This window comes from Vulpes vulpes, chromosome 15 (assembly GCF_048418805.1).
Source record: "Vulpes vulpes isolate BD-2025 chromosome 15, VulVul3, whole genome shotgun sequence".
Taxonomy (NCBI): domain Eukaryota; kingdom Metazoa; phylum Chordata; class Mammalia; order Carnivora; family Canidae; genus Vulpes; species Vulpes vulpes.
In genome coordinates, this window is record NC_132794.1 from 53,805,277 (window position 1) to 53,818,463 (window position 13,187).

Below are 13,187 nucleotides of genomic sequence, written 5' to 3' on the forward strand. Positions count from 1 at the left end.
ATCCAGGGCCCCAGGTCCAAGGCCCTGGTCATTGTAGGAAATGGGCCAGACAATAACACTGGGGCAGTGTAACTTCTGTGCATCTATCCCTACAATTGCAACATTAACAGAAGCCCATGTCTTACTATGGTTGCATCAGCAGCCACAAGGGAGAATGCCTTCCACACGTGCCACAGCATGATTTCACATCGGCCTATATTCATTACTGGTGCATATGGATAACCTATTGCTACTGGTTCATCATCAGTGCTCTTTGGATATTTTTCAACTTTTTTTTCCCTCTTGATAAGATACAGGATTGCACACAACAATCCATTCAACAAACAACTATTACCTGTATACCAACCACTTTTTAGGAATTTATTCCTAAAAAGACAGTCCCTGTACTCAAGAACTTATAGTGTGGGGCTGGGGAAGAAAAAGGAAGTTGAGAAAATGAAGAGATAGAATACTGTGTGGTATGTGCTCTGACAAAGGTGAGCTCAGATTTCGGTGGCAGAGGTGGGGAAAGAGAGAAGTTCTTGGTGGGGCGTGATTTCTGATTAAAAGTTAACCATATCAAGGAAGAAAAAGGACAAGAAGGACATTCAAAAAAAAAAAAAAAAAACCAACATTCCAGGAGGTAGGCACAGCACAGACAAAGGCAGAGAGGAGAAGCAGATTTGTTTTGAGAAGTAGGTGAATCCATACACTCAAAATGTGGGGTGCTAAGAGAAGCATCATCATCCAAATGCTGCCCCCGGTCTCTCTTAGGCCTTGTATTTGTAAGGTCACTGCCAAATGTTGCCGTGGAACGTAGGTTTTATTTTTGTCTATGCAAATCCATCTTGAGCTTCTCCGAGATTAGCCGTTGAGGTATTGGAAACAGCAGCAGACCTGGAGATAGATGATCCAGAAGCCTCTTTTTCACAGCCTTACCTCAAGCAGTTCTTTAACTTCTCATTTGTAAGTAGAGATCCATTCACTAACTCAGCAAATATTCTCAAAGTAGGTATCTGCTACCAGATACCATGGTAGTTGTAAAGATAAAGTCCAGAGGGGTGCCTGGATGGCTCAGTTGGTTAGGCATCTGACTCTTGGTTTCAGCTCAGGTCATGATCTCAGAGTTGTGATATCAAGTCCCACATGCGGGGGGGTGTCCATGCTCAGCGGGGAGTCTGCTTGAGATTCTCTCCCTTTCCCTCTGCCCCTCCCAACTCCCCCTTAAAAAAAAAAGATAAAGTCGAGAATAGTAGTAACTTCTGTCCTCATGAAGCTGATGAGAAATTCAGTAGAGATAATTATTTCTGTCCTAAACCTTTAAGGACCAAAATAGATAAGGCATGTTTTGCCTTAAAAGCATAAAACACTATAAAAGGGAAAAAGCTCATTGCCCAGCCCCCGGTATAGTATGAATATCCCTGAGAGCTGGGGGCTGCTCTCACACACAGAAGTGCATGGAATACCTCTGTCAGCTACAGAGTACATGTGGGAACGGAGAGAGATGAAGAAACCCAGAGGTCCTGGGTGTATGTGAGCTGGGCTTCCAACAAGCATATAATAAAATGTAAAGAAGAAATTGAAAGTGATCTGTTTACTGGTGGGAGGGCTTGGGAGGGCTTGCTCCATCTGATCTCCAGATCCAGGGAAGCTAGAGGCAGCACTTAAAGCTAGCATTTCCCAAAGCTACTTGATTGGGAGGGGGAAAAATGGACCCTCTGCCATTCATCTGGGCGTCCACCAGAATGCCAGATCCGAGGACGCCTGGGGGCGCTCAGCGGTTGAGCACCTGCCCCTGGCCCAGGACGTGATCCGCAGTCCCAGGATCGAGTCCCACATCCGGCTGGGCTCCCTGCCTGGAGCCTGCTTCTCCCTCTGCCTATGTCTCTGCCTTCCTCTCTCTGTGTCTTTCATGAATAAATAAATAAAATCTAAAAAAAAAGAAAAAGAAAAAGAATGCCAGATCCACATCCATAAGTCAGTGGAGCCTCATTCTGCGTTCAACACATCAGTTCATACTGGAAAGCCCGTTTGTGGTTTGGTGTTCGGGATCAGAGGCAGTGATCACAGCGCTCCTCGGTCTCAGAGTTCAGAGGGAGTACTTGCACTTTGTATCCTAGGCAACATCAATGCTATAGGAAAAATTCAGAAGTGTGAATTAAGAATCATTTTGCTTTTGGTAAAGAGCCTCTCTCAAACCAGACACCACGTTCAGAATCATAAACTCTAATGACTTGAAGGAGGCCTTTGAGATCACGGACATTCTAGCCCAACTCTCTCATGATACAGAGGAGGAAACCGAAGCCAGGGGAGGTGCATTGGCTTTCTCATGGCCTCCCAGCTAGCTGAAGCTGAATCAGAGGTAGAATCCAGATTTCTTAACTCCCTGGTGTCTCCAGGTGTGTTTGATGTCGGGGGGGGGGTTGGGGGGGGTAAGCTTAGTACCCCCTGAAGTGATTCATATGGTGAGGCAAGAATAAATGTAGATAAGGGTAATACAACGTGTGAAGCATAATTCTCTCCAGCACTAGCTCTAGAAGCACACAACCCTTCCTCCAAGGTTGTGCCTTTAGCCTTGCACAATCTTCCTGCTACTCACCCGATCATGAATTCTGTATGCTCTCTTAATAACTCATTCAATCCTCAGAGCGACTCTGTGAGAACGCTGCTAGCAGCTTTCTGTTCCTGGTTTACAGAGAAACTCAGGTGCAGAGGGTAGTTAACCTCGTGGCTCAAGAGCAAACGGCTAGTTAAGTGGCAAAGCTGGGACTCCTACGTGGACATTGTGGCTCCAGGGTCCAGATTCTCCATCCTGGTGCTGCTTTGCCTGGCACTTCAGGCAGGCCCTACCCTTCGTAGAAGAAAAGGCCCTGCTTTTCTCATACCCTCTGGGTGTTGAGTTGACTTAGTAAGAATCAGGAAGTGGCATGATTGACCTACCCTTCCAGTTTGCCTCTGTGGACCTAGATGTTTCAAAAACTCATAGATCAGATGCAGAGTGCAGACAGAGGTCTACAGGTGAGTCTCAGGTAAGATAACTCAGACCCCGGCTGGGCCCTCCCAGAGGTTGTGCCAGCCATGAAATTCACTCTGGCCAGGGGTGCCGGGGTGGCTCAGTCTGTTAAGCACCTGCCTTTGGCTCAGGTCGTTGTCCTGGGATCCTGGGATCCAGCCCATATCAGGCTCTCTGCTCAGCAGGGAGCCTGCTTCTCCTTTTTTCTCTGCCTGTCACTCCATCTACTTGTGCACATTCTCTCTCTCTCTGTCTCTCTCTCTCTCTCTATCAAATAAATAAATCTTTAAGGAAAAAAAAAAGGAAATTCACTCTGGCCATTCATTCTCACTCTTGCTTACACCTTCTTTTTTAATCCAGGACTTTTGAGCCTAACATAACTCACCAGGGCTCTCATCTCTATCAGTAGGACAAATTTTTTTAAAAATTATTTTGAAATAATTATAACCTCACAGGAAGTTGCAACGATAGTACAGAGGCCATGCACTCTTCCCCAGGGAAAGGCATTTTAAAAAATAAGTGGAAGTGAATTTTCTAATGGAATGTGGATAATGGTGATGCCTTAGGTCCTTCTGAACCATTATAATCCATCTCCACATCTGCCACAGACAAGCAACCATTACAGATACAGAAGGCAAATTCAAAGGCTGTGTTTTTGGCAGCTCAGAATCATAGGACTTGAACCAGGAATTTTTGGTTTTTAAAATGTAAAAAAAAAAGACCACTTCTCTTTCTCTGGGTTGTTAAAGTTTAACCCTCCTGTAAACCCTTGGGTACCATTTTAAGTCATGACATCGCCTGGAGGTCCCTGGTGAGGCGGTTTACAGCATATAAAACATGAAGATGCGAACCCCTTAACATAGAGCGATTGCTATTGTTGTTGGCGGTGATGGTGGACATAGATCACTGGACTCTTGTGACATCTAGGTTCTGCACTGGCTTTACCACTCTTGGATCACAAATTCCTTCATTTATCTGCTTCTTCTCTTCCAGGAATAGTAGCAGCAGCTCATCCTTAGTAGTCTTTCCTTGCCTGGGTAATGTTCATATTTTTGAAAACCTGAAAAAGGTGCCATGGAGGATGTTAAAAGCTAAGACTCCATAGTGATGGTATCAGACAAGTCAGCAGAATCAGAACAAACATGCTCTACTTCTGTCATCCCAGCCCAGAGAGCAGAGCCAGGCATGGACCCAGGCCCTATTATCCTGAACAGAATGTCATGCGCAGGCCATATGGCAGCCCCAGCAGGTCATCTGGTAAAATAAGCCAACGTTCCAAAGACAGGCTGGGTCCTTTGGCATCTCAGTCGTCTCTTGGAACCCTGAGCTCTTCTTTTGTCTAGAATGGTTCCTTTCCTGGAGGCCCTCAGGGAGCACCCAGGTCCGAGCTGGGACTCTGTGTATGGAGGAGATAACAAAAGAAAAGGCTTTTAATTTCTCTCGTCACCAAGTTAGGCTTGAAAGCCCTACAGTCCTCCCCGAAAAAAGAACGCACTGTTGTGTTCGTATCTGTCACAGCAATCTAATGCTAATTTTTTTTTTCTTTCTCAATCATAGAAGGTCCCTAGGTTTTGTATTTTCACAAAGCTAGTCCTCATCTTGATCTCTTAAGAAGTTGATGTGTTTCTCATCTGCCTGGATAGCAGATCCTCTCGGCTTAGATACAGGACTTATCCACTCATTAGTTTCTGGGGTTATTTTCACGTTAAATCAGGGTTGTTTCTAGGACAATCTACCTTTAAAAAGTTACCCAATTTGAGTTAGGGCGGACCAGCAAAACACGTAGACAAGTTGTCACTAGAATTTTGCTTCCCGGAGCCATGGTTCTTATCAGGGGTCAGATTCTGAGATCCCTGTTTCTGATTTGCTTAGGATTTGGCAAAGACAGGTTAGAGTCTGTCTTATGTCTCTTCCTGCTCAATTCCTTTTAAGTCCAATTCTTTTTTGAATTATTAATATTTGACCAGAAGCATTACTGATGGAGATATTGGTGCGCTTTGCTTTAAAACAATTCATATTTAAACTGAAAATCTTACCTAAGAACTGCTTTAATTTTCAGAAAACTTTAAAAATAGCCAGCTTTCCTCATACATGTCAAATTAAATTAAAATAAACAAAACTGGCCCGACTTTGGGGAAGACATCGATTATAAAGGCATTAATAAAGAACACATAAGGCTTCCTTACCCTGCAGCATGCCTGCGCCTCCCTCCTGTGCCATCTACTGCCACCTTCCTATTTTCTCCTTTCAGAATCTAGCCCAAAGGAGAGATCTTAGAAAAGTATTTGTGCTGATTTCTGGCTTAGTTATGCTTTAGCACTACTTACTTTTAACTGGCAAAAAAAGGCTATCGGCCAAAGAAAAGAATTACCCATTGCAGGATCTCTGCCTAATGGCTGTCTGATTTTTATTTTTTTGTTGTTGTTGTTGTGTAGTGAGGAGTCAAGTAGGCTTCCTGCCAGTCCCATAAACCCTATTCTTTAATCTCAGGAACAGCTCTACTTTCCTTTCCTTTGTTCTGGGAAAGCTGCAAAATGAATAGGAATTCCAGTTGAGGGGGTGACAGAAATCACTTACTCCTTTGGCCCATATTGACCATCACTCCTGGATCAAAGAGCAATTTGTTAATGATGGGTAAGTGTGAAGAGAGGCATCTATTGCCATTTGTGAAGAACCTCTTGGTTTTGTAGCACCTGGAAACTCATGGATTGGGGGCTAATGAGTGTTGTGTGCCCATGGCATTGGAGAACAATTGTAGACTTGAGACTGTAGGTGTTTGAGGCAATGGTATAGACATGTTCTTGTGGTACTTGCGCCGTAGCTAAGTCCTGTTACATGTACAACCTCGTTCGTATATCTACCTCTTCCTAGATTCATTAAATAATGACTGAAGACCTCCTAGGTGACAGGACCTGTGCTTGATGCTGGGATAGAGGATGACTAAGATCTACTCTCTATTTCCAGCATCCTAGTTTAATAGAGAAGAGGTGAAAACAACTAAGTACTATTATCTAAGTTCTGTAATAGAAGTGTTTATGTCGTAGTGACTATGATTAGGCATCGTTAGGAGAGCAGTGTGGCCAAAGGCGAGGAATTTGAGATTGAAGGGAGGAATAGGAAAAAGGCAAAACCAGGGACATTCTGAGTTGGTAAGTAGACAGAATCATTCACAGGAGACACTGCTTTGAGATCAAGGTAGGGAAGTATTGGTAGGTAAAACAGAAGCTGGTGAGAATCAGATTGTGGTGAACTTGTAAATCTTGAAAACGAATTTGGATTTTACCATACAAGCCTTTAGGACATTAAGTTGTTTTTAGACAAGAAAGTAACATGATACTGTTTGCGCTTTGGAAAGATCAATCTAGTGACTTTTGGAGAATGAACTTACGTGTAGGAGAGCAAAAACCAGTTAAGAGTGTGTTCTAGAACAATAAAGGGAAGAATCAATAGTGCGTGCTAACAGATTGGAGAAGATGAGAGAGAGGGAGAGATCTAGGATGACTCTCAGGTTTAAGGCTTAAGTGACTGAGTAGGTTATTAAAACTATCAATAATGACAACAATAATAATAGTAGCCGTAACTATTGGATCCTTACCAGTTGCAAGGGGTTTGGCTATATGTGTTGCATACATCATTTCACTGAATCATTGTAATGATGTAAGTGCTGCAATTATCCTCATTTTAGGCGAGAAAAATTGTGACTTTGAGAGATGAAGTATTATATCCAAGGTCACATGGTTAGTAAGTGATAGTGTGTGAATTGGAACCCAGGCGCTAGGGCAGCCTGGGTGGATCAGTGGTTTAGCGCTGCCTTCAGCCCAGGGTGTGATCCTGGAGACCTGGGGTCGAGTCCTGCGTCAGGCTCCCTGCAGGGAGCCTGCTTCTCCCTCTGCCTTTGTCTCTGCCTCTTTCTCTGTGTGTGTCTCTCATGAATAAATAAATAAAATCCTTTTTTACAAAAAGAAGAACCCAAGCACTGAAACCCAGAGCCTGTGCTCTGTAGGGAATTTAGCAGGAGGACAAGTTAAGGCAAAGTGTATGAAGTTCAGGTTTGCACCTTCTGAGTTTAAAATGCTTATATTTAACTGAGGTCAAAATATCTGATGGAGAATTGGACAGCTGGCTCCACAGCTGAGGAATGTGGTCTGTGCTAGACACGTGGATTTGGCATTCATCAATTAAGTGATGATAGTGTCAAGGGTGGGTGTAGTGTGGGTGAATCTCCAAAGAGCCAAGGGGAACCCTGAAGAATCACATCAAAGAGTGGGTATGTTGGGACAAGCTGGAGAAGTTTGCTGAAAAGGAGTAGATGGACAAATAAGGAGGTAACTACTGAAAGCCAAAAGTGACATTCAAGAGCTGAGAGGAGGACCAGCATGATTAAATACCTTGGGGAGATGAAAGATGGTTTAGGATGAGAGTTGAGTTCGGTTTGATAATTCAGTGGTTGATGGGCAAGAGTTGAAGTTAGACTGACGTGGGTTAAAAATTTAATAAAAAGTGAGAAAATGGAGACAATGGGCTCAGACTTCTCTTGAGGGAAACTTGGTAGAGGAGGTGAGAGAGAGGGAGATAGCAGAGGCTCCCTCAGGATTAGGAGAAATACTGTGTGTCTGTGATGGGAGTCATTTGAGATGCTCACATATTGAGGGGAAAGAACCTGTGGACAATGGGGATGTTTATTTGAGTAGGGAGGAGAAACAGTTAACTCTCATCCTGCCCTCAGAAGATCATAGACTCGTAGGGAAAGAAGTGTTCCTACACTTCCAGTCCCCAACCCCCTTTTATTACACAAGGAAACTGAATCCAGAGACTTGTCCATGATCACGCAGCAAGTCTGTGATCCAAAATCTCCCGCTTCCTGTTCCCTTTCCTCTCCTGCTGCCAGTGTCAGTGGGAGGAGAATCCCCGAGATATCCTTTGTTCCAAGTCCCCAGGTCCCCACAAGGGTTCTTCCCTACTCCTTGAAGATGCATATCCTTCCAGATTCTGATGTGTCCGCAGAAATTCAGCCTTGTGGAGGGTGAGTCAGAGAGCTGACTTGCTATTTCCTCAACAAGCCATGGGGCAGTGTTTTAGGTGGTTGATTATAAAATGTCATTAACATGACAATGCTTTTGAAGCCTCTTCCTCTTACCTGGGCACCCAAGTTCCCAGAGGGCAGAAGGGTCTCAGATTCAAGGGCCTTTCAGCCACCTCTTCCTGGCCCAGAGTAAGAGAGGATGTATTTGTTCTTACATGGCACCTGGTTTCCAAGGCCATGTGCAGGAGAGGATTGGGGATTGGGGGGGGGGGTGGTGACATAGCAGTAGAGATTCCTTAAACAAGACAGTTGGTGCTATTCCAAGAGATTCCATCAGTCAGGAGTCACTGATGAGCTTGGATGCAGGGAAGAACCCATGGTAGCTCCTCAGAAGGGCCCAGAATACCCACCTCAGCTCTGCTTAAGGGTCTTCTGATACTAGTAGTGGTATATCATCTCTTCCTCTCACCTTCTTACACTTAAAAGGCTATGTTGTCAGCCTGGTTATCATATCACTCTGATTAAATAGTGATGTTGAGCACTTATTAAAATCTACAGCCCTACACAGAACATACTGCCTAGAATCCAGACATATTAATGCTATTAAAACATAACCTTTGTGTAATTGATCTTCAATTACAACCTTCTGAGTCTTGGTAGGTTCCAAAAAATAACAATTAATTTGCTTCTCTCTGCTGTTTTTTCAATCTAGCTAAAACCCATTGCTCCCTTTCCATTCCGTTCTGTGGGCTTGTTAGGTGGCAGACCAGGGGCCATCATTCTCATGGACTACAAAGTAAACATTGCCTCCTGGAATGTAATAGACTGTAGTATTATTGATAGGTTCCACCCCTATTCTTTCCTTTAGTTCACAGCATACTCAACTAATTCTATTTGGGGTTCCCTGGGTCTGCTGCCCTTTTTTATAGTCGTTTGTTTATTTAACAGTATTAAATAAATCTAGATTAGACAGGAGTCTGAAATGCTAATCTTGCCCTGAGAGATTCAGCAGGACTTGTGGTGATTGTGGTGATTCAGGGCACATGATTAGTTTTGTTTCTTCCTTCATTTGCTGTTCATTCACGGTTGTCTCAAGTATAGACAACTGTGAGACATGCTTATCCCAAAGCACTGAGAAGGATCTTCCCTAGGCTCTAAAAAAATTAGGAAGACTTAACTAGGTCAAGGATGGGAGACAAGAAGGGACATCCAGAGTCTAAATAGGAACAAAGGCTTGATGGAAGTAGGTTGAATGACACAGTCCTTGGCCAGACACAGGGCCAGCATGGTAGAAGCATGTATAAAGGAGACAGGCTCAAATAAGACAGGAGATGGAGACAGGACTCAGAACACGGAAAATCTTAATGGCCCCATTACAAACACCAGGGCTTTCTCCAAAGAGCAATAGAAAGTTACTGGGAGATTGTGAGACTATATGATACGATTTATATTCTGAAATGATAATGCTTTACTGCATTTAGACACGTTTGAGAGATAAACAAGGGACAGAATAAGTAAGAGGTCAGAAGAATATGGTATAAGGGAAGGCAGGGAATGGTGGTATTTTAATGAGCTGTGAACAGCTGTGAACTGTGTCTAAAGCTACTGGGCAATCATATGAGACAGGGCTGGAAGCATCCATTGCATTTAGCTACCTGGAGGTCCTCATGTCTTTACTGAAAGGTGTTATTGAGAGAGGAGCTAGAACAGAGGATGTAGAAGAATGAGTGGGAGGTGAGGAAATGATAACAGTGAGAATACAGAACTTTAAGCATCTGAATGAAAAGAAAAGCAGGTGGTGGCTGGAGAAGGATCTGGGGTCACAGGAGCTTTTTACTTTTTTTTTTTTTTGAGATGAGAGAAGCTTAGACAAGTTAAGTGCTGAAGAATAGTATTTAGTCAATAAAAAGTTAGAGACTCTACCAGAAAGAGAAAAACATAATCCATGCTTTTTCTATTCCAGGAAAGACAGAAAGGGTTGGGTTTAAAGAACATAGAGAGAACTTGGGGAGTGAAAACTCCTCTTAAAACAGGACAGGAGGAAGAAAAGCTAGATGAGGATGCAGCCAATGGATCTCACTGGTAATGGGAAGGGGATGGGGGATTGAGGAATTTCCTATCTCATGGTTTTGGCTTTCTTAGTGAAGTAGCTATGGGATAGCAGGAAAGAATGTAGTAGAGCAGGAAGGATCAGATGAGGGCTTTGAAGAGAATAAGGAAAGCTTAAACTTATTCACTTGGGGAGTGGGCAAACCTGGTAGAGAAACATAGCATCCCCTCCGATCATAGTGGTGCTTGTAGTCAGTGACCAAGAATTCTGTGATGTTACTACCCAATTGTCCCAGGATGTGGTTGTCTTCACTGGTGTTCAGCTGCTCTGGGGCAGGTACAGAAGGTGAAGGGTTGAATTCATCTCAGGTAAGAAGTTTTCAAGAAAGTCTGATAAGGATACAAAGGATGAAGTCTAGGATACAGGCTGAAGTATTATTGAAATGATTGACTAATGACTGTTATATCTAAGATGGATAAAGTGATAATGTCAAGATTGAGGAAGGCTAATTAATTAGAAGAAAGATCAGTTGGGAGACTGATGGCTCTGATGAGAAGGAGCAGTCAGGGTGAAAGTGGCCAGACAAGAAAGATGGAAGGACAAGAGACTGAGAGTCGAGCATGCAGTGCTTGACTTTATGAGTTTTGAGGTGAGGAAGCTAAAGCTGATGACAAGTGCCAGAGTGGAAGTATAGACCAGGGCTACTAAAGTCTTTGAAAAGTTTATCTTAGAAAAGGTGACTAGGAAGTTATCAGCTGAAGAGGAGGAGGAAAGGCAAAACCCCAAATAGAAAGGTTTTGGGTTTTTTTGGGGGGGAGGGGCGTTGTTTTTGTTCTGTTTTGTTTGTTTGTTGTTTGTTTTTTTGAAGAGCATGAAGTTCTCAGATGAGGAAGAGTAATTGGGAAAGTGGGAGGAACCAACTCCACTTTCAGATCCCAAGGTATATGCAGTATGTGAGTCTGAAAAGCTCCTCTTCAAGAAGTGGAATCTACAGAAGATAGCCAGGGCAGAGCTTTAAAATCAGTATGATGGGCAGCCCGGGTGGCTCAGTGGTTTAGCGCCTGCCTTCAGCCCAAGGCATGATCCTGGGGTCCTGGGATCAAGTCCTACATCAGGCTCCCTGCATGGAGCCTGCTTCTCCCTCTGCCTGGGTCTCTGACTGTGTGTGTGTGTGTGTGTGTGTCTCATGAATAAATAAATAAAATCTTTAAAAAATAAAAAAATAAAATCAGCATGGTATCTATCCGGGTTCTTTGGGCTGGGGCTCAAGTATGCCTACTCCATTTCTGAAGTCTCTTTTCCTTTGCACTAATAAAATTTTCAGGGAGACATAGACTCTATACCAATTTATCTGGGATTTATTAATTTCAAATTTGACCACTATTCTATAACTATAAAAGGAATTTCTATTAACCAACCCTGTACATTATCCTACTTAAAGAACTCCATTTCAATATTTCTTTTAGTCTGGAGGATTTGCTAACAATAAATCTCTCAGCTTTTGTCGGTCTAAAATGTCTTTATTTTGCCTTCATTTTTTTGAGGATATTTGTGCTAGTAATAGAACTCTAGCCTGAGAATTTACTTTCTTTCAGGACTGTAAAAATGTCATTCTATGGTCTATTGGATTCCATCATTTCTATTGATAAGACAGCTGTTAGTATTATTCTTGCTTTTTTGAAGGTATAATATCTTTTAGCTTTTAACACTTTTTTTTTGGTCTTTGGTTCAGCGTCTCGACTTTGATGTGTTTGTGTTTTTCTTTGTATTTAGAATTTCTTGTTTTTTGAATGTGAGATTTATGATTTTTGGCCAGTTTTGAAAAAGAATGCAGCCATTGTCTCATCAAATGTTGCTTCCATCTACTCTGTCTTCGCTCACTGCCACTTTGACATTAGATGTTTTCCTAAGATCCTAGGTATCTCTTTCTCTCTCGTCTGCTTTTCCCAACACCCTTGCTCTCCATGTATCTGTCTGATAGTTTCTATTAAGCCATCTTCTAGTTCATTAATCCTTTCTTCAGCTACAAGAAATATGCTGCTAAACACATCTATTTAGATGCTTTAATGGTTGTGCTTTTTCTGTTGTAGAATTTCCATTTAATTCTTTTTTAATAGAGTCCAGTTTTCTGGTGAAATTCTCCATCTTGTCATATATTCTCTTGGACAAAATAATTATTTTTTAAATCTACATCCCATAACTCTAATATCTGGGTTACCTGTGGGCCTATTTCTGTTGTCTTCCTTTCTCTCTTAGTCTTAGTTCCTGGAAAGTCTAGCAATTGCTGTAAATTACTTAATTAAAAAATTAAGCATTTTGTATTAAAAAATTACAGTCTCCAGATAATACTATTTTCCTCTAGAGAGGACTCACCTTATCTTTTATACAAGGAGCTGGAGTGGGAAGAGATTACATCCATTCAGTCCAGAACTTAGTTTTTTGGAGACCACATTGGAGTTTTTGTGCAGTTTGGTCTACCTCATGTTGCCTCCTCTCCTTGGTGTATAGATCTTCAGAGGTCCAAAAGAAAGCCTGCAGATATTTACTGGGACTCCTGGGTGGGCCCTAAACTTGATACTGCTAAAAATCCAGCTTTTCTACCTAGCTATACTCTCATCTTTAGGTAGTTTGACAGTCAGCAAATCCTGGGACACCCGGGTGGATCAGTTGGTTAAGCATCCACCTCTTGGTTTCAGCTCGGGTCATGATCACAGGGTGGTAAGATCAAGCCCCACATTGGGTTCCATGCTCAGCAGGGAGTCTGCTAGAAAATTCTCTCCCTCTGCCCCTCCCCCCTCTCTACTTCTCTCTGTCCGTCTCTCTCTCTCTCTCTCTCTCTCTCTCTCTCAAGTAAATAAATCTTTAGAAAGAATCAGCAAACCCCATAATATGAACTCAAGTGCTAAGTCTGGAGCTCATTTCCTGGCACCCGCCCTTCTCAAGGATTCTGCGACTCAGAGCCTTGCTGTCTTGGCGGCTCTGAACTGCTTTCAAGAGCTTCCCTCATTATATTTAGGCTTTAACATTGGAAACACGTGGGAGATGCCTATATATAATACCAAAAACTGACAAAATATACTTACTCAGTTTCCCCTGTTCTCTGGCTGGAAGGAGAAATCTCA

At 42.8% G+C, this 13,187-nt stretch overlaps 1 protein-coding gene across 47 annotated transcripts in view; it reads left to right on the forward strand.

The window, feature by feature from the left end:
• SEMA6D (semaphorin 6D) overlaps positions 1-13,187 on the forward strand; it is a 568,415-nt gene that overhangs the window by 536,693 nt on the left and 18,535 nt on the right. The window lies entirely within an intron of this gene.